At 33.7% G+C, this 23,523-nt stretch overlaps 1 long non-coding RNA gene across 1 annotated transcript in view; it reads left to right on the top strand.

The window, feature by feature from the left end:
- Nucleotides 1-310: 310 nt before the first annotated feature.
- The window catches only part of LOC149164489 (uncharacterized), a 136,603-nt gene continuing 113,390 nt past the window's right edge, over nt 311-23,523 (top strand). Inside the window, exons 1-2 of the long non-coding RNA XR_016260070.1 lie at nt 311-443; nt 14,504-14,605. This is a non-coding gene — a long non-coding RNA (uncharacterized LOC149164489). The remainder of the gene's footprint in view (nt 444-14,503; nt 14,606-23,523) is intronic.

The following is a 23,523-nucleotide window of genomic DNA, read 5'->3' on the forward strand; positions in this document are numbered from 1 at the left end:
TCAAGGCTTTCATAGTTTGTTATGATTTCACACGACAACAATCTGAACAAACGGCATCATTTGTAGCCCGCCCTTCCACACAACAACAATCTGAACAAACGGCATCATTTGTAACCCGCCCTTCTGAGCCTTCCTCCAAACCCATAATCTGAATATCGGGAGTTTCAGTTCTGATACATCCTAAACCAAATTAAATATATATTTTATAATTTTATACTGAACGAAAGCTACCGTATCTGTACTTCTGAAACCAGGCCGTATACTGCCTTTTGATTTTCCAATTAAAATATTTGCAATCTTAGTAGGTTTGGTTTGGTGAACAGGGGACCAGTCGAATCAAATCTTCCCGGTTTACTCCCTTGTTTAGAGCATAAATATTCTAAGGTTCAGTTTGGTGGTGGTGCAGAGGGAGGATAAGGGATCATACACAGCACGCATTCGAGGTAAGTCGAATTCTGGTTTCATTCATTCTTCTCCCTTAAAATAGTTGCAATCCGCTAAAGCTTTTCATTTGGAGCCCGCCCGTCCGAGCCTTCCTCCAAACCCATAATCTGAATATCGGGATTTTCAGTTCTCATACATCCTAAAGCCAATTAAATATATATTTTATAATTTTATACTGAACGAAAGCTATCGTTTCTGTACTTCTGAAACCAGGCCGTATACTGCCTTTTGATTTTCCAATTAAAATATTTGCAATCCGAGTATATTTGGTTTTGTGACTTCCATAATCTGAACAGAGGATCTGAGAAGAGGGCATTTTATACATCTTAAAACAGTAATTACAACAAACAATTTCAATCTACAGAGAATGAAGATCAGGTTAGCGAGTTATATTTTGGTCCATCTTAGGGATGTTTTCGTGCGTTGGGTTAATGTTCTACTGTTTGCAGCCAAAGCTTGCTTTAGACTTTATACTATCAAAGGAATGATAGCCAAGGATAATTGGTAGCCATGTTCTTGATTCAAACATAGCTATTTCTATTTATTTATACATTCTTCAAAGTATTTATGTAGATTTATTTATTTATACCTGCTTCAAAGTATTTATGTAGCCGACACAATTCTGAAACATATTAGATATACGAGTTTTGTTTGTATTTGATTGAATGTCTAGTTATATTAGAAATTGTAATGGATTGAATTCTTATATTCTAATAGCTGCACTTCTCTGTTTACTTCTGCTAGTTGAGGATCATGCCCACTATTATAATAATTATGAATATTATGCTTGATGAATCAGAAAATCTTTTCTTGGGATCAGAATGTTGGAAAAATCACTGCACGTCTATAGAATTCATAATTTCCACCCTGGGGATCCTAGTTACTGGTTTGTAACATTTACCAACACCTGTGGGTTTTGGTGTAACGGCAAACCTCCACATGGTATCAGAGCTTGGACCCATGTTCGATTCCCCCGAGTTGGACACCTGTGGGTTTTGGTGTAATGGCAAACCTCCACATGGTATGACCCATGTTCGATTCCCCCGAGTTGGAAAAATCACCGCACCTCTATAGAATCCGTAATTTCCACCCTGGGGATCCTAGTTACTAGTTTGTAACAGCTTGGAGTTTCTCAAAGCATCAATCCTAACACCGTACAACTATCATAGGTTGGAGTTTCTCAAAGCATCAATCCTAACACCGTACAACTATCACGAATGGAAGGACCAAATGGCTCGATACCTTCGTCAAAAAAGGGTTGTACAGGATTACCATGGCTGCAGAAGTGGAACCCACTTCAACCATAAAGAAATCCAAGTACCTCAACTGCATGGATGAGGCCCACGAATCCATATGCATGTGCATCTCCCCAAAGTTGCAGTTTCATCTATTTGACTGCAATACTCCCAATGAGATTTGGAAAAAGGTTGAAGAACTCTACGGGAAATAGGATGAGATGAAAGGACATCTGCTCGAAGTGGAGCTGCTGTCATTGGATCCACTGAACTATGACAGAATGCAAGACTTCTTCACCAAATATAATGATCTTTTGCTGCAACTCAAGGGTTGTGGAATTGAGAAATCCAAGGAGGAGAGTCGCCAAGTTCTCTCTATTATGTCAAAGCTCGAACTTCCACATAGAAAAAGCTTTTCTTATTGGGAAGATAAGGGATCCCGTACATCAGGCATTCTAGGCGAGTCAAATCCTGGTTTCATTCATTCTTCTCCATTAAAATAATTGCAATCCACTCATGTTTTTTTTTATAATTTGTCATGATTTCACACAACAACAATCTGAACGTATATTTCATCTATAAATTACACTACTCCTTAAAATTATTTTATATATTAATTATTAAATATATATAATTTATTTAAATAACATTAAATTATTAAAATAAAATCAACTCAATTTATAAAAATATTATATAATTATAAATTATAAATATATAAAATAATAAACTAATGGCTCTTCTTTTCCTCTCCATAAGATGACCCTTTTCCTTTCCTTTCCAAGAGTCTATATCAAATAATCCCAAAAAATACTTCATTTTCCGAAAATATAATAACCATAAAATATCTCCATCCACCCATCCATACTAGATAGCTCCACAAAATACTTCATTTTCTAAAACTAAAATAACCATACAACAGCCACCCTTATTAATGAATTGTAGATTCAACTTTTCCATTATAATTTATTTTTTCATAATTTAAATTATATAAATCATTATAATTTGATGATATTTTTTTTTCCTTTAATAAACGCAACTCTTATGTTTTAATAAAAAATATTTAAGTTTATCAAAATTAATAAAAATAAATATTCAACTTTTGTATTTTTAAATAATACTTTTACACACACTCTAATATAATAATAAAATGTTTATTTTCAAACAAATTTTTTTCTAATTTAATGGTTTAAATTTTAATTAATAATTTTTATTTTAAATTTCTGCTTACATTTATCTATATATATATATAATTTTTTTAACATAAATCTAGAGTATTAAAATTTTTAATAATCAATATATTATATGATTTTAAATTATTTTTGAAGAAGCTTTTTTATTTTTCTATCAATAATTTATTAATAAATTATTGGTGGGAAGTAAGAGATCTTATTAATTTATCTTTTCAAATTAGATTATCCTAAGTTGCATGAGGGAATACTTATATTTCCAAATTATCTTTCAAATATTAGGCTCTCCTTTGAGCAACCACCACCAAATGGAATCTATACGAGGAGCTCCTATCAAAGTTTCAGAACAAGTTGGACATTTAGATGCCTTAACATAGCTGGAAGATTAGTGCTCTTGAAATCGGTCCTACAATCTTTAACTATCTACATGTGCTCTATAATGATGGCACCATCCTTTATAATACAAGAGTTTTGTAGAATTCGATGATCTTTTCTTTGGGGTGGAACTTGTCTAGAAAAGAAGTGGTCCTTGACGGCTTGAGATACTTAATGCCGGCCTATGCTCAAGGGCAAGTTGGGGCTCCATGATCTAGCTACCATGACTACAGCTCTCAGAGCAAAGATTTGGTGGTGGTTGCTCAAAGGAGGGTCGAATACGTGTATTTTTCTTTGAACATTTCAAAAGATTTATGAAGTGATAATAATAAAAAAAAATTAAGTTTTTTGAAATTTGTTTTATAAAGGAAGTGTCTACCAAGGTGGAGGAATTGCTCGGCTAGCCAAAAGTGGCTGGAATCCAGGGAAAATAATTTCCAAAAATATTGCACTTGCAATGTTTGAATCATGTTTTTGATGGTGTAAATGGGTTCAATATCATCAAAAACCTCTGGGACACCCAAAAATTTGAAGTTTCAGAGCTAAAGTGGATTTACAAACATCCCTGCCGGATTTTATCAAAATCTTGCCAGAGTTTCCATGATTTTCAGGGCAAAAAAATTTGTAGTTACACTATGATTAATATAAAAGCGCTTTGTTAAAAGGGAGTTTATAAAGTTTTTAAAAGAAGGGTTTTTCGAAGAATAAAAATTTTATCAAGGGTTTTTTGAGAAAATTTTAAAGGTTTGGCATCGATCTGATTAAAGAGTTTAGTAGTATTTTCTGGAAAGTGGTTATTTTTGGAGAATTAAAAATCAATGTGGTTTTATTGAAAAGAGAGTTTATGGATTTGAAAAGTCTGTTCGTTTGTAAATTTTGTTCATTTGAAAATTTTCTTGTTTTGCCAAGTATGACATAGGTTTTTATGTGAATATTATGTTTTATGGGGGCACATATTAAAAATCATATTTCTTTGGGGGGAATATGGAAGATAACCTCATGCAATCAGGAAAGTAGCTATAAGACAGAGGAAATACAACAATCACAAGTTGCAAGGTGTAACTGAAGAAGATTAAAAAAAAAGAAGAGACAAAGATCTTTGTCATAATTAGAAAATTTCAAGCCCGAGCCGAGGAACTAAAAGGTGTAGTAGAAGACAAAAGAGAGATCAAGGGTGTTTGGTGTAGCGTGGATGTGCTACCACTTCTTATGTTTACTAATAAATATTTTGATTTTTGGGTTATCAAAACGCTAACTTTTCTTCGAACTAAAGAGTTAATTGAGTACTAGTCTAATAGCCTATGTGATGAAGTATGTGATGCTTTAGCATTGGATTTTATAAAATAGAGATTGGGTGAGAAGTTTTTTTGCAAGGTAAAAAGCTACAACTTCTGAGGAAGCATGGAAGATCCTGGAAGAAGAATTTGGTGCAAGGGTCAGTGACATGTAGCAATGAAATGTGTCATAATTTGTTGAGTCAGTGGCAGATCTCAGAGTAGATGATAAAGGATCTAAGAAGACAACAAAGCTTGAAGAATCTCACTCAAAAGTGGATGATGGTCATGAAGACTATAAAACTAAAACCCATTATGCAGGCATGCATATGGAAGAAGAATATGTAACAAATATTGTAGAGAGGGAATCAGGAAAGTAGCTATAAGACAGAGGAAATACAACAATCACAAGTCGCAAGGCGTAACTAAAGCAGATTAAAAGAAAGAAGAGACAAAGATCCTTGTCATAATTGGAAAATTTCAGGCCCGAGTCGAGGAACTGAAAAGTGTAGTAGAAGACAAAAGAGAGATCAAGGGTGATTGGTGTAGCGTGGATCTGCTACCACTTCTTATGTTTACTAATAAATATTTTGATTTTTGGGTTATCAAAACGCTAACTTTTCTTCGAACTAAAGAGTTAATTGAGTACTAGTCTAATAGCCTATGTGATGAAGTATGTGATGCTTTAGCATTGGATTTTATAAAACAGAGATTGGGTGAGAAGTTTTTTTGCAAGGTAACAAAAGCTACAACTTTCGAGGAAGCATGGAATATCCTGGAAGAAGAATTTGGTGCAAGGGTGAGTGACATGCAACAGTAAGATGTGTCACAATTTGTTGAGTCAGTGGCAGATCTTAGAGTAGATGAGAAAGGATCTAAGAAGACAACAAAGCTTGAATAATCTCACTCAAAAGTGGATGATGGTCATGAATACTATAAAACTAAAACCCATCATGCAGGCATGCATATGGAAGAAGAATATGTGATAAAGATTGTAGAGAGGGAAGTCGAAGCCTCTATGTCTGAAGTAGAGCAAGAGCATATCAATTCTCAAGGACTCCATTGTAATGTGAAAGGTGCAAATCATGGTGAATCCTACAGTGGTAAAACACATGTGGATGATGACTGCAAAGTGAGATGTGAATTGGTGAATCTAGCTGCCACTGATGAATTTAGTTAAGTTGAAATTGTTAATGAGAAAATGCATGCTCGAATATCCCACAATAGAGTGGATGAAAATTATGTTGATGTTAAATTTGATGAAGAACCATTAACTAGTGATAGGTTGCATATGGTACAACAAAAAACGCTTATTGATATGTTGTTATGTGGTGAGAAGCCCACTTGTGTTTAGAAACCAAGTGGAAGACAACATGTTTGCAGCATCAAAGGTTGGTAAAAAGGCAGAAAATGAAGATTATGATGCAATGACAAAACAAAAGAATGCAGAGAAAGAAGATGAAGAAAAGAAGCTCTCAATGTAGAGCATAAAGAAGATATTTCTAACATTGATCTTGAGTGTGCAGAGTACAAGAAAAAATAAGTACCATATGATAAAAGTGAAGTGAAAGAGATGGATGTTTTCGAAGACAAAGATGAAAGCATTGAAACAATTTTTGAGTGATGGAGTCCAGAAGAGATAAGATTCCAATATCAAGAAATATGGAAGAAAGAAAGTTAGGAATATGAAGCACAAAAAACAGTGGAAACAAGACAATTTGAAGATGAAGAGTTGTGACAACAGTCCATGATAGAACAAATATTTGAAGAGGAAGGTGTGGAAGACATGATTATATTGTTTTTAGAACAAATTGAAGACAAGTCAAAGACAAATTTTAGCAACATCAATTGAAGAAATCCTACAACAAGAAAGTGCAACAAAGAATGAAGCAATTTCTAAGATATAGAATTTAAAAGAAACAAAAAAATTGTTAAAGTTTTAAGACTTTGTAATCATGGTTGAGACTTAGATTAGCATGCATGTTTGACTGATGATTGAGGTAATTTATATTGTAAGCCTACTATTGAGTTATGTTGAGTCATACGGTCGTAATTAAGGGGGAGTGTTGGAAAAAGTAATTACCTCCGCATGAAGATTTAGTAATATCCTATTTGAGTGATGCAGGAAGAGATCAGTTGAGTTAAATGCAGTCCAAATTTAGAGTGTGAGTTAACTAAGTCAAGTTGAGTGATTTTGAGTTCAACTTTATTTTGGGAAAATAAAAATATAGAGTGTGTTTGCATGTTGAAGTTATTTTGAGTGAGTCACTAGTTGAAAAGCATAAATACCCTATGTGGGTTCATTGTAATCATGTCAAGTCAAGTCAAATCAAGTGTATGTAAAAGGAAAGAGCCGAAACTCTATGGATAGTTGTATGTGAAAAGCTAAATTTATGTGATCAATTGAAGAGTCGCAACCAGTGCTATTGTTTTGAGTGCAAATTTTAAGTTTCCTCTCCTTTACCTTTACATCAAATTTTGGTTCAATAAATCCACTCTGCATTTCTAGTTGCATTGGGATTTCTAAATGTCTATGATCTTCAACACCACGATAATTTTTTATCGTTATGTGATCATTAAGCACCATTCCTGCATGAACCTTCGTTATCACATTGTATTGATCCTTAGACTCCACAAGGAACAATCAAGATCTTAGTCTCGAGCCTATTACTAGCGCCAATGGTTGAGGATATTATTGTTGTCTTAATGATAACATCATAGGCTTGTTCGAAACTCAATGTTGTAGGCTATGGACACCGTGTTGGTAAATAGTCAGGCTGGAGTACTATTTTCAAATTAATAATGAATTCCCTCATTATTTTTTGGCTTGGCTGAAGAATTTCAAATCTCTGGGAAGTCTCCGTTAAGAAATATCAACATTCTGTCGACGCAATTATTCAGGCTCTATGGTAGGTTAGTCCCTCCCATTGAAAATTAGGCTACACTCTTAGTGGTTCCTTACTGTACAGACAAAACTGGCTCATTTCGTACACCCTCTACTAATCATACATCGATTTGACTCAAAAATTTCCATGGAGAACTGTAGCAAAATTTTCACTGTGAATGCCAAAGGATAGGTTAGTGTCAACCCTTCACGATTATGAACACGTTGAGATATTGGGTCATTTTTATTGTTTTGAGGGAACTTACAAGCCTCTTGACTACATACTGAAAAGAGATGACATTTTGGGGGAGACCTGTTCGGTGGGTACAAGTAGCAATGCTCCTTGACATATAAAGATATGCCCTCTCATTGTGGGCATCTGCATTGTTTTGTTAGAACAACACTTTGCTATCATTTATATAAGTGGTTGCTCAAATTTTTTTTTGGAGCATCATGGTATACATTTTAATTGTTTATTAGAGTTGACATTGGAGGTTTATGTGGATGCGGTATTCACATTTCCCAAAAATTCAGGATGAAAAGTTATTTTAATTAAAATGTTTTTTTTTTAATAATAATAATAATAATTCTTAAAATTTTAAGGTTTTAAGGATTTAAAAAAATAAAATTCTATTAAAATGATTGAAGAATGATTACATGTTTATTTGGTTCAAAGTGTAATGTATTTAGTGCCTTTATAGTTGGCGGCTATGAAAAGATTGCTTGTTGGTTGGGCATTCAAACTCGTGAGTATTGGTCTCCTTTGTATAGTAGCTAGATATGTAATGTTGTTTTTGTTATCATTAGCCTTGTTTTATAGCAATTTGTTTTTGTGGCCAGTACAAATACATTTGCCAACTTGGTGTTATCAATATTTGTAGAAGGTTGTAGGAACTTTGTGATAAGAAAGAAACCAAATAACTTTGCAATGAGATCATTCATTTGTAGTAAATTGTTTTTGTTGTTGAAACACACATAAAATTAATAGGAAGAATTAGGATAAATCTTGTGATTTAATATGTCTCTTGGACTTTTGTGACTGTTGGAATTCCTCCACACAAACCCTAACATATAACATGCCCAACATTCCCCCCTTAATCCAAAGGGGCATATGTAAGTCCAATAAGAGAGCTGAAATACAAAAATGCATGGTAGCTAATGACTAAATGTGATCTCTGAAATGGTGGTTTAAGGAACAATACAAAACAAATGAGGTAGAAGAACTCAAGGTTTCCATCGGTGGTGGTTTAAGGATGACACCAACTTTGGAGCTAAAACTTGAAGCAATTTCTAGAATAGTTCTTAATCTAATTAGAAACCGAAGTCTTATGTGAAGTGGAAGTGTTGTTTGGTGATGATTGAAAGATGACCCCAAATTGATGTAGCAGAAAAATAAGTCTTCTGCCAGTGGTGTTTTAGGGATGACCACTAACCAAAAACACACTCATGGAGCATGATTTATTTTTGGTTATAACTTTAAATATGACTATGTCTAATTTTGGCTCTAGGCTTTGGCAATTGGCTCTGGTTAAGTCTATGGCTCGAGCTTGCTTGACGTATATTCAAATCTAGTAGTTCATCATAAATTCCCCCCTTGTTAGATACAATGTTAGAAGATGAAGATATATCCACTACAAGACATGTCAATACTTGAGATTGAACTCTAAGGTATGACCGATATTTCTTCTTGGTGGTTGAATACCATTGCCAAGAAGAAATTGATCCAAGGTGAATTATTTTCTTGCAAGAGTCTTATTTCTAGAGAATTTACTTGAATGTTCAATGTGTTTTCCACAATTCTTATGAGGGTGAAGATTAAAATAGTGATCTTTCACATGGCCAAATTGATCACAATGTTGGAAACATTTAAATGTCTAAACCCATAAAGTTTCAAAGTGTTGGATTTCTTTCATCGTATTAAATGAAGGGAGAAAAAGAGAGTGAGATATCTCACTCAAAAGAAGGCTTCAATCTCATATCTATAGATTGAAGATGAAAAATCAAAGAGGGCCTCTCTCACCCCACCATTGAAATTACAATTTGAACTTGTTCTAAGCAAAATTATATAGAACAGTCATATAAAATAAGATGCGTGAATATTCTCCAACAAACACCCTCTTAGCAACCTTCTCTATCCAGACATCATGTTTAGTAATAGTCACTAATTGATCCTTGCACTCCAATTTTTCACAATATGTATTGATATTCATACACATCAACATGTTTCATGTTCCTATACTCCACCAAATAATAGAGTACAATAGTTGTGCTTTGATATCAATTTATGGATGCAAAAATGATGTAGCAATGTGTGGTATACTAGAGGGTTCACATATAAAACTTGAATATCAATTTCCTTCACATAATTTCTAGCATTTTCTACAATAAACAAAAGAACACATTACATAAACTATGACTATACTTCGTCCTTCATTTCTTCCTTCAACAAGGGGATAAAAATGTCTTTTTATCTTACTATACTTCGACCTTCTTATCTTGCTTGGGTACTTCATGCATTTTAGAGATGGACAATTCATATGTTGCATACACGAGTTCTTCTTGAGAGAAGATGAATGTCTTATTTATAAAGTCATATTTATATAGAACCTTAGTTCATAAACAAGGAACTTAAGTAAGGAACACTACTATATTCCTTTTATGGTTCTTTTACAAACTTAGATATATTTCTAGTTTTCATAGAGAAATAATATTTAGATTTATAGATTTCCTAAAACATCACACCATAGAGTTGTAAAATTGGCCCTTCAAAACTATTCAAAACTTCAAGCTTCTACTCAGACCATAGATTCAATATTCAGATCATTTCACTAGCTCTCACACCATGTTGAAATTATAATATAAGAGAAAATTTCTAAACATGGTAATTAATTGTGAATATGTTTAGTGTTCTTCTTAGTTTTTATTTAATACTCATCAAGAAATTATCATTCAAATATAAGACACAAGAAACACAAGAGTTTATCCTAGAGGCTAAGGAAAAAACCACAAGGCTAAAACCCATTAATCCTTTCCTTATATATTCTTCATCGACAAGAGAATTCCATGTCACATCTAACTTACTAGAAAATCCAATTTCCAAGTCAACCCTCCAAATAAGTGTTCACATGAGGTATATCAAGATTCCATATGTTTTCCCATAAGTTTTGTCTCTTTGGAAGCTTGTATAATCACAGAACAATGCTACCACAAATAACTTGGATACTTCAGAAGTATGGTTCCTTAGAAAGCTCAGATTATTTGTGCCTTAGAATTTTGTTCATATGCTACAAAATGCTCAATCAAGTGCCTCATGAATATTGGATATATGTGCTTCAGAAAATTGAATATATGTGCCTCATAATCTTCCATAGGTAGCTCGCATATGTACCTCGAGATCTACGACAAACCTGAATTACTTTTCCACAAAAGATCACTGAATTGGTTGCCAATTGTTGGAGGATAGGTTCCAATATATAGTTGTTCTTGCCTCTGAAAGGACATTTATTTTGGGTAGGCGGACTTACCTTCCTCGTGGTAAAACTTGGCAACTAGGAAGGACAAATAACACTTACAAAAATTCAATTTTTTTTCTTTTCACAAGGGTCACAATAAGCACACCCTTTAAAACTTTTTTTTTTTACCAAAACAAAGCATGAAGAACATGCTTGATAATAAAAGTAATAATAAAAAATATCGTCTTTTTGCTTTTACATGAAAATACATATTTATACAAGTACAATAATTATGAATACCAAACCTAGTTATAGTTTCAACAGAAAGCCCAATTATGATGAGAAGGAAAGTGAGTATGGAAAAGCCATCATAAAGACCATAAAAAAAGGAATAAAAAAAATTAAAGTAACAATAAGAGTTGTTGAAGCTATTACAACAATAGAAGAGAATATGAAAGAAAATGATGTTTTCTTTTATCTTAAAAAGGTTTATTAAACAATTCAATCAGTAGTAGTTGAAGTAAAAGTAGATGTATAAGAATAACCAGATGGAAATAACATTGAAGAAGAATAAATATTGAAGAAGAAGACTAGAATAAGACTGAAAAGAAAAAAAAGAATAAAAAAGTTTCTATAGAATACAAAGTTTGGAGAAAACATTTATACAACATAGATATGAAAAAATGTGCACTAGCATGTAAAAGTATAAAATAATTAATAAATAAAAAACAAAATTTGCTTACGTGTAATCCTAGTGAAGACTTAGACCAACATGTAGTAGTGTTTGTAATTAAGGGGGAGTATTGGAGTGTGTTAAATACTCCTAGTTGGTAGTGTTTGTAATTAAGGGGAAGTCTTGGAGTGTGGCAAATACTCCTAGTTGGCTGATAGTTTCTAGAAGTTTCCAATAGAGTCTAAATTTAGTAAAATTATTGGTGCACATGTGTAAGCTAAAATTAGCATAACCATAATTATCATTCTCAAAGGTCCTAGAAAAGTATATGTGATCATATTAGATAATTATCCATGATCTTTCTAGAGGATACTCCATTGTTATTTTGGGTCCATTTATTCTTGTACCCTCAAGGCATTCAAGGAATGAGAATTTGAGTTACAAATCCGCAACTCTATTATATACTATTGTGTATTTTATTGTCCTTTATTGTGAATTATTTTTTAGTGTTTAAATACTAAAATAATCATTTTTTCTCCTCTGTTGATCATATTGTTCACATGGTTATACCAATTTTATAAATTTTATTTGAATCCAAATACTAATGTAATCTAAATTTAGTAGAACAAATACCTCCATTTCCAGAGAAGAAATGGCCTACAATGTCTGACCTACTTACACTTATTGGAGTCAACACATCACATGAAATAGTTGACAACAGATCACATGAAATAGTTGTTGTCCCTTCTCATGTTTAGAGCAAGCATTTAATTTTTTTCATTTTTTTAATAAAATTAAAATGATTTCAAATTTCTTATTTATTTGGTCCATGTCATCACACTTTTTCCAAAGGTACTAGTGTATAATTGGCCACTTAGTTTTTTCATCATGAACTAAGGCATGATAAAAATTCATATTTAGCCTCTTCATATACTTCAAGTTTTTATTTGTAATGGTATAATGTGTTTATATAATACTAATTCTAGCGAGAGCAATGGATAGAAATATTAATAGCTACAATGCAGCATACTCCATACCTCTATCGCTAAGTAATTGATTAAGATAATGTGAGGTTTGCATTTTATCTTTATTCACGGATGCTTTGTTTCCATAACCTTTCATTATTACCGCTTCCACACAAACTTCGCACTCTGCATAATAAAATTCATCTATAGAGGTATCGCTAAACACACTTCTCCACACCTATGCACTCTGCATTTTCGTAAACAAAATGTGTGCCTTCCACCTATTCATCGTAATAACCTCAATATTCCCAAAATCATAGATAAGAACTAACAATCAAGAACCTCAATTTATGTGTTACAATAATTGTGTGGAAGAGAGATAGCTTCTCTGGTTGTGCAAAGCTTCGCACTTCTAAACTCATGAAGTTAACCTATGCACCTCTGTACTATGCTGGATTCATGAATTTTTACATAGAAATCCAATGACCTTGACTTTCCCCGCACTCCCTTTCTCCTCATCATAAGAGTTACACATCATTTCCAATACTATATAATTCCAAGGCATATGGAGAAAATTGGTTCCATGCTTTTATACAGGAACAAAAGAATTTTGTTAAAGAATGAGCTAAAAGAGACAAAGTAAAAGTTACCTAAGAAATATGCAGCCACCCATTTGGTATGGGCCATAACAATATTTATGTAGATGTAAAAAAATATATATATGATCAAAATGAAAGTTGGTCACTCCTTGGATAAACCTCTTGTAGTGTATCGTTTTCAAATTTTCACCAAGAACACACAAGAAATCACTTCCATACTCATTCTTTTGAACTAGTTCACATTTTCAAATATATCAATATTATTTTTGATCTTTTGGAATGTGAAGGATAGATCTGCTCCTGATCTCACTCCTCTTCATTGCTCAAACTTTGCATTGCCATTTCGGAGGAAGTTAATTGTGCAGAGTGTGGAGTATGTGGAGGATAGCATTCCTTCACATTACACTCCTCTACATTACTCAAACTTTTCATTTCCATTTTGAAGGAAGTTCATTGTGTGGAGTGTGGAGGACCTCCATGCTCCGCACAATGAACTTCATTCATAAGGACAATGCAGATCTAGACAATAAGAGTTACATGTTATTTCCACTACTAAATAATGCCAAAGGCTTATGGAGAAAACTGGTTCCATACATTTATATATGCACAAATGCATTTTTTTAAAGAATGAGCTCAACGAGACAAAGTAAAAGTTACATAACAAATATGCAGCCGCACATTTTCTATGGGCCATAAAACTATTTATGTAGGTGTAGAAAGATACAATATGATCAAATTGCTATTTGGTTATTTCTTGGATAAACCTCTTGTAGTGTGTTGGTTTCAATTTTGCTTCAATAACACACAAAAAAAAATCACTTTCACACTAATCGTTTTCAACCCTATCACATTTTCAACTATATCAACATTGTTCAAGCTCCACATTCTACACAATGAATTTCCTCTAAAATGGCAATATAAATGCGAAGAAAAAGAGTTACATGTTATTTTCACTACTATGTAACACCAAAGGCTTATGGAGAAAACTAGTTCCATAACTTTATATAATCACAGATGCATTTGGTTAAAGAATTAGCTCATAGAGACTAAGTAAAAGTTACATAACAAATATGCAGCTGCCCATTCGGTATGGGCCATAAAACTATTTATCTAGGTGTAAAAAAGTACAATATGAACCAATTGCGAGTTGGTGGCTGCTTGGATATACCTCATTTAGTGTACCATTTTCAACTTTCCTTTAAGAGCACACAATAAATCACTTTCATATCATCATTTTCAACTACATTAATATTGTTTCTGTTTTTTTTCAAGGAATTTGTTTATGATGAGAACATAAGAACCTACCTGTAAAGAATGGATTCCGGATTTGAGCTCTCTGTTATGGCATTCCATTATTTTTGCTTCTTTATCTCTACATGCTTTATCATATTTTTCCTTGGTTATCATTTTTGTAGTGAGAGGCAACAATGGCGGGCGCTCGTTCGATATCAAATAAGGGTGAGATGGATTCCTTACAAGTCCTGTGCCATCGGATTTTTCTGAAAGCTTCATTGTGGGTATGGTTTCAGGTTTCCCTGTTGAAATGGGGGTTTGTTATAGCGATTGGCTTCGTTGTTTCGCTCGAGCTATTAGCTTTGAAATAGAAGAAAACATCTCAAATGCTCTAATATTTAAACATTGCTCTAATAAAATACTGTCACATATTTTTCTAATACACGTAAGGATGTGGGGGTCGAGATCCATTTAAAACCATTTTGTTCACATTTCTCTCTGTACTGCTTGAATTGCCATTTCAGAGGAAATTCATTCATTGTGATGAGTGCGAAGTACCTCTGCGTGTTGAACTTCCTCCGAAATGGCAATGTGGATGCAGAGGATAGTAATGCGAAGGAGATCTATCCACTGCATTCCACCCTTACCACGTGCATCTAGTTGAAAAGGAAAACTTAGATGAATATTTTAAACTACCCAAAAACTTGAAATGAAAGTTATTACGTCATTCTCAAACCAAGCCATGCCTTATAAACTTAGATGAATATTTTAAACTACCCAAAAACTTGAAATGATAGTTATTACGTGATTCCAAGTGAACAAGATTGATGAACGTTCAATAAATTTTTGCACTATGTACCATATTATTGGGTATTCATTCTCTTGGGGAAATATTTGAACACATGGGGCATTTTGGGGAGGATGATATTATTCCAAAATAGCAGAAAGGATCAAGTTGCATGCCTTCTTCAATCCCCCACAAAATTGTCCATCGACCTTAACAACCTTCCTGTACTAGAAAGAAAGGAAGACTAAGAGATAAATGAAATTGGTAAACCTTAAGAGACGAGACCTGAGGTTGCCCGCAACTGTGAATATATTCATTAAATTAACATAATCAATTACATCTTTATAAAGATGCATAGGACTAGGATAGTTAGAACTAGTTCCTAGAAATTAGGAACTAATTTGTAATTGAAGAAAACATGTAAATAAAAATCTGTTTCTCCATGATTTTCAAGTTCCCCCCTTAATGGAGAAAGGATTGATTTCCAAACCTAGCACCTCTCTAAATGATTCAAATTTGATATTTCCAAGGGGTTTTGTGAAAATGTCAGCGACATTTTCACAAGTATTACAATATTCAATAAAAAAATTCCTTAGCTCTAATAAAATGAATTTGGGCATCAACATGCTTTGTCCTTGCATGAAAAATCAAATTATTTTCCAACTTAATTGAGCTCTGGTTTTCACACTTGATCACTATAGTATGCTTTTGTTCTTCTCCAACATCTTGAAGAACTTGCATCAACCAAACAACTTCACAAGTTGTTGCACAAAAAGCTTTATATTATGTCTCTGTAGATGAAAAGGATACAGTTGGGTTATTCTTGATGCTCCATAAAATAATCTTATATCCAACACTGAATGCATAACCTGTAGTAGATCTTCTATCATCCGGATTAATGGCCCAATCTAAATATAAGTAACCTATCCTCTTAACACCAAATGAATGGGTATATTTAAGACCAAAACCAATTGTGCCTTTAAGATACCTGAGTACTTCTTTCATTGCTATCCAATGGATTTTTAAAGGTCTGGTCATAAATTGACTCAGCACATTAACTGAATATGCAATATCAGGTCTAGTGGTAGTAAGATAATTCAGACTTCCAACTACATGTCTGTCAAATGTACCATCAACCTCTTTTGAACCATCATCAAGATGAAGCTTCACATTTTATTGCATAGGAACAAAAGTATCTTTGCACTAATCCATATTAAACATTTTAAACACTTCTCTAGCAAAATTACCCTGTGAAATAAAAGTCTAGCCAACATCTCGCCAAACTTCAAGGCCTAAACAGTGATGCAACTCACCGAGATCTTGCATCTCAAATACTTGTGACATCTGCATCTTAATTTCATTAATTAACTTCACTGAATTTCTTGTAATGATTAAGTCATCAACATATAAAGAAATCAACACCACATACCCCTTTGCATCAAATTTGGTATACGAATTTGATCACTTTGACTTCTCATAAAACCCTATTGGAAAAAGAAAGAATCTATCTTTTGATACCATGACCTAGGTGCATGTTTTAGCCCATACAAAGCTTTCCTTAATCTACAAACTAAATAATCTTGCCCTTTTTTACAAACCCTTCAGGTTGTGTCAAATACACTTCCTTCTTTAAGTCAACATTCAAAAAAGAAGATTTTACATCTAGTTGGTGCAAATTCCAATGATACTTTGTAGCTAACGTAATTAACAAATTAACAGTGTTCAATTTAGATACAGGTTCAAGTGTTTCTGCATAATCAATCCTCTTTCTAAGAGTACCCTTTTGAGACCAATCTAGCTTTATATTTATCTATACTTCCATCTTCTTTAAACTTGGGTTTGTATAGTCATTTGCATCCGATATATGGGCTCTTTTCCTTTAGGAATTTCAGTCAATTCCGACGTTTTATTTTTAATCATAGATTCATGTTCTTCATCCATAACTTTTCTCCACTCTTCATATTCAATAGCTTCATTAAAATGCATGGGTTCTATGACATTCAAAGCATTGGTCATGAGAGCATAGTCCTTGTACCTTTCAGGTAGTCGAATCTGCCGAATAGATTTCCTGCGTGCTTCACTACTTTCACTTGTATTCTCTGAAAGTACTTCTCCATTTATGATTAGGATCTCACTGGTGATGATGCCCACATTGCTAGACTCCTCCCCAAGATTTTGTTTCTCACTGTCTTCTGCTTTTTCTTTTGCTTTATTGTTATCAACTTCAGGAAGAATGTGTCATATTTCATAGTCGTTATCCTTATTGCCTTCATCTACCTGTTCATGGAAAATTACATCTCTACTCGCAAATACTTTGTGAGTAGATGGATCAAACATTTTATATGCTTTAAATTATAGAAAGTATCCTACAAAATACATTTGATACCTTTAGCATAAAGTTTCTTTTTGTTCTCCTTTGGAATATGTGCAAAGGCATTACACCCAAATATCCTCAAATGATGAATCGTTGGTTTAAAACCATACAGGGCTTCGAATGGAGCCTTGAAATCAAGATACCTCATCAGACTTCTATTATTTCGATAAACAACAATACTAATGGCTTCTGCCCAAAAATAATTTGAGAGGTTCTTACCTTTGATCATACTCCATGTACACTCCACCAATGTCCCGTTTTTCCTTTCTGCAACATCATTCTACTTTGGACTGTAGGGTATTGTGAATTGTCGCACTAGTCCATGATCCTTTCAGTAATTGACGGAGTTCCCTAATATGTATTCTCCCCCTTGATTTGAGCAGAGAATCTTTATAAAATTCCCTATATGCTTCTCTCCTTTTTTTTTTTTAATTCTTTGAAGTACTAAAACACATCACTCTTTTTCCTGAGGAAGTACACCTATGTGTACCTTGTGCAATCATCAATAAACAACAGAAAATAATAGGCTCCTCCTAAATATTTGGTCTGCATTGGTCCACAAACACCATAATGCACAAGTTCTAATACATGTCTTATTCTCCTATCAGAATTAGAAGGGAATTCGTCTTTGTGAATTTTACCTAATGCACCGCCTTCACAAGCAACATATTATTTTTAACATAGGGAGACCTTCAACCATATTTTGTTTCTGCAGCAACAATAAATCATGATAATTGATGTGACCATACCTGTGATACCAAAGAATTTCTATTGACATAGTTGTAGAAGTCACTGCATGATGACTTTTGCTGTTAACATCAAACTTGTACAAACCTCCGACTCTAACTCCTGAAGCCACCGGTTTGCAGTGATCCAACAAATCTTTCACTGTGCAATGTGCTTTAAAGAATTCAACCTTCAGGTTCTGATATGTAATTGTAGACATAGAGATCATTTTTTTCTTGATCCTAGGTACATACATAACATTATAGATGCATCTAATGCTACCATTGGGTAAAGTCATGGGTATGTCTCCATATCCCATAGTCTTATATGCACGATCATCTCCAAGGTAGATGTTTACACCATTGCTAATTTCCTTGAAGTTTTTGTACGTGTCCTTATTGCATGTCATATGAATCGACACTTCAAAGTCCACAAACCATATATTAGCATCATCCATTTCAACAGACAATGCAACAATAGACACAAATAACTTGAGATTTTTGAGATCAAAATTCAGGGCTTCTCCTGACTATCTTCTATATTTATGTCTAGAAAGAAAAGAAGATAAAAATTGGGAAACTTCATGATTGGAGATCCAGAAGCTTCTCACAGCTAAGAATACATTCGTTAAATTAACCTAATTAATTAAATCTTTATAAATATGAGTAAGACTAAGATAATTAGAACTAATTCACAGAAATAAAAAAACTAATCTCTAATTACATCAAACATCTAAATAACAATCCGTTTCTCGCATTATTTAATCAAACATCTAAATAACAATCCGTTTCTCCATTATTTTAAGTCATGTGACTTTAGTTTATGATGATGGTCTCACAATAAGGCCAAATGTGAACTTGGAAGCACGAAGTCAAACTTAAAAGGAAATTAACAAAATGTACACAAAATTAATCAAGTCTAACATGATTCTATGCTGCTTCATGACGGGGTTCACCAACTTGGTTTAACATAAAATTAAACATGGCTATGACCCTGCACGACCACACACATCTCCTGGGCTTCTCTCAAATTCTCCAATTGAACAATTCCAAAACAAATAGTCACACTATTTTGCTCTGATACCAACTAGAAAGAAAGGAAGACAAAAATTGGCAAACTTCACGATTGGAGACCCAGAGGCTTCCCACAGCTAAGAATACATTCATTGGATTAACATAATTAATTAAATCTTTATAAATATGAATAAGACTAAGATAATTAGAACTAATTCGCAGAAATAAAAAAACTAATTACGTCAAACATCAAACATCTAAATAACAATACGTTTCTCCATCATTTTCAAGTCACGTGACTTTAGTTTCCGTTTGTTCATGACAATGCTGCTTGATGAAGGGGTTCAGCAACTTGGGCTGCCTCAATATCCCCCGAAGTCCTGCAAAATTCAATATTCTTGCTTAATTAAAAAGGCCAAAAACTACCAAGCATAATGAATACATGACTATCACAAAAAATAATAATCAAAGAGTAATAAATTCATGGCTACCACAAACAAAAACCAATGCAAACTTTTTAATATGCCATAAAAATGTTTAGTACACAAGATCATAAAAGGGAGAAAATGAAAATTCCAATGTCGGTGAGAAGCAAATGCTTAATGGTTTATCTGTGAAGTCAAAACACCGAACCGAATGATTCTCAAGACCTAAACCTTTAGGACTTGTGACGAGATGGCATACATGGGCCGGCTATGTCTTAGAATTAAGCAATATAGCATTTATATGCATGAAGGCTCACTTTAAAAAAAAAAGCATTCCATCCCATTGATGAACTTGTGCACTTGTGCGTGAATGACCCACCAGGTTTCGGTAAGACAATAATAATAAGAAGGGGCAATAATAATTCTTTTCATTTCAAAAGGGGTTCGATTTATGTAAAGTAGAGTGTGAGGTGTGAATACTACAACAAAGGGGCTTTAAGATAATATTTGAGACAATTTTTTGGTAAATTGTTTGAACTTGAGACAAAAAGAAACTTGTATATTGTCTTAAATATTGTTTTTAAGTGAGTGTCTCAAATTAATGTCTTAAAAAATTGTTTTTAAAAAGACAATATATAGCACAAACGTTATTGTCTCTTAGGAGACAATTTCATTTTTTTGTCTTTAGAGACAATAATTTGGATTAAAGACATATTGTCTCTATATATGTCATTCGTCTCTTTAAAGACAATATAAAACAATGAATACAGAAAAATATCTCACCATTGATATAAATCAATATAAAATGTTTTTAATTAAAAATAAACAACAATATCATTGATTAATTCATATTAGGGCACAATGGAATCAAACCACTAATGTCCTACATATAAATTAGATGCTCTTCCATTGAGTTAGCACCCTTTAAAGAATTATGTGATCAAGTTGGGAAGTTAGAGGATGTGGCAGAGATACATGAGGTGATGATGGAGCTTTAGGAGAGTTTCCAAGATGAAATGGATAGGATGGCGATGGTTGAAATTTTACATCAACTATATATTGAACATCTTAAACTCACGAGAATTAGATAGGTATTGAGGTGTTTTTCCATGAAAGTCATCTGCACAGTGTCCAAAAGAAGAGTTAATTCAAATATGAATTGTAGCAATATCTTAAATAGAAAAGAAATTAGCTATTCTATCATTATTGTTGAATTGGAAGAACGTGCAAGATTCAAAACAATTAACTTTCTTGGCAATAAGCATCATATCACTAAATATTTGATTTTTGAAATGTTAATTTTTTTGTCACAAAAAATTATAGAAACACATTTACAAGTCAATTGATATAGTAATAAAGGGCGGGAGTAAAGGAGGATTCTCGATACAAGAAGAAGAATAAATTGTTGCAAATGTAAAGGTCATATAGTTTTCTAGTAGCACCATAGATATATCTATGAAATGGAAATCACTAGACTTCATCACTCTCCAAAAAAATATGACATAATATCTCATAGTTTGAGCCTCAGATAGAGATTTTGCTTTCATTTTTTAAGTATTAGCCACAAAGATGAACAATATCGGCCATAACTTGAGCCCAAAATTTCAATTGTTCCTTCACTTGTTAGGGATCATCTCTTGTGATGGAGATTTTCCACTTGGCAATAGGAGATTATGAATATCCCTCATTGTTTGGATATTTCCTTTTATCAAGAGTAGACACAAGACAAAATTTCTGATGGTGGTCATCATGAAACTGTTGGTCGATTGCATAACATAACTCCAAGGCTAGCAAGGTATTAAGAGCTCAGACATTTCTTCATAATTGAAACTGAATCCTAGATAAAGACACCCATTCAACTCATCTAATTCAATGTTTGTAAGCATCTTAACTTTGGGAGTGCTAGAAGTATGTGTCAAAGTTGAATAAGGACAATCAACTTTGGCCTCTTTGTTGGTTGAGTTAGAAGTTGTCTTAGAGGACTGGAAATCACTGAAATAATTAGAATCGCAAGAAAATTCCTTTAATATAGATTGATATCTTTTCGTTTCCCATGCCTTCTCACTCCAGTATTCTATACTAGACATATATAGGCTTCTTCTGCTTCTACTTTTCTTAGATTGAATGAAATCTCTACACTGATCTACATCTCCATAAACTACGGTGATTGGCTTGTTGAGAGGATTACTTAAATCAGAGAGTGGGGACTTCTTGTCATACCCTGAGATAATAAATGCCAAAATCCCTCATTATATAATCAATTTTTCTTTTTCCTTCACCTTATGAGACTATTGCACAATATTGCAATCAAATCACCTCTGTACATATAGGCTTTCACATAATCAGGGTGGTTTCAACCACTCCCTAGATAGTAGGATCTAAGATCTAATATTAGAGTCTCAATCTTATCATCATCATAACAGTAAATTAAGTTTATCTTTATCCGTTCATTCCAACACTCCCACTTAATGGAGAAAGGGTAATGAACATTAACATATGTCTGTTGGTCTAGTCTCAGCTATGCTCAAAATTAAAAAATGAAACAACTTGGTAATAGAGGTTTTCATTTTTGTCTTCTTGCAGCAGAGCCCATACTTGTTCATCTTAAGTCGAGGCTTCATCTTTTCTTTCCTCGCCATGAGGTAGTGATATCTCTTCACCTCATTTCTTCCCCATTGATGGAAAGCTTGAATTCTTATTCTCACCCTTCTCAAGAATGTGACAGGCTGGATAGGAGAATTTTCCCTCTCACTATTTCCGGTGTCAACCATCTGAAAGTCAACTTTGATGTCTTCATCATTCATTGATGTAACACCTATACACACAAAAATATTAATGAGATCATCATAATCTAATTTCTCTCCAGCTTTGTCTTCTTCTGCCACGTCTTTGTAATCAGCGTCATGTGGCTCGTCCCATTGATCTTCAACACTTTGTTCCTTTTTACACCCTTCCTAAAGGTTAGCTCGTGTGTCTTCAAGCTCAGGATCTTGCACAACAGATTGTGCCTCTTGATTCTCGTGGTCAACAATAGAACCACATTGTTTTTCTGAAATTTTTTCTGACACTAACATACTGCCCATGCTAATGCCTCCGAATGCCCACATGAAAAAATCATCATCATTAGAATCAAAAATACCTAAAAATATAGACATGTTGTTAAACGCCATCTTATCTCGCTTCGAGATTATTTTTTCGGCTCCACACAGTCCTCTAACGAGCTCCAACAACCCGGTTACCACGCAGGGGGGAACTTCTCCCTTTGTAAGCTCTTCAACTGTGGAACCTTGTAGACTGTGGCTTCTGTGCCACATAGGTCTTAGTGCCCTCGGATCTAGCGATGAGCAACTAAACGACATCTCACAAGATTTCTCAATATCTAATTCCGATGCACATATTTCTGAAGATGGGTTCAAATCAGCAAAAAAAAAAAATTGCATTTTTTGTGGCATATAATAATTTACAAGAAAATTTACCGAATTAGTTTTGGGATCTCCACAACTTGCAACTTAAGTTTCTCAAACAATTAAATTTTGAGGACAAATCTGCTATAAGAGAAACATTGCCACATGAATGAGCAAGCTACCACTGAAAACATAAACCAACGTTCTACAATCGACTGCCCTCCTCTGATCCTGCAACGATTTTCACTCTTTTACGCTACTCCTAGAGGCAGATCTACAAATCCATGACACCACGAATCTACAATGATTGAAGGCACTAGCAACTCAATCCACGCGGCACCACCAATCCATGATCAATGCAGTGCTGGCCTAAAACTGTTTGGCCTCAATCAAGACAAAACCTTCTTGGTAGACCGCAGCAACCTCAGCCTCAGGAGCAGATCAGATGTTTCTCCCTTTGACCACGCCATAGC

This window comes from Pinus tabuliformis, chromosome 5_1, assembly GCF_031772625.1.
Source record: "Pinus tabuliformis cultivar Carrire ecotype Pingquan chromosome 5_1, CPIR1, whole genome shotgun sequence".
Lineage (NCBI taxonomy): Eukaryota > Viridiplantae > Streptophyta > Pinopsida > Pinales > Pinaceae > Pinus > Pinus tabuliformis.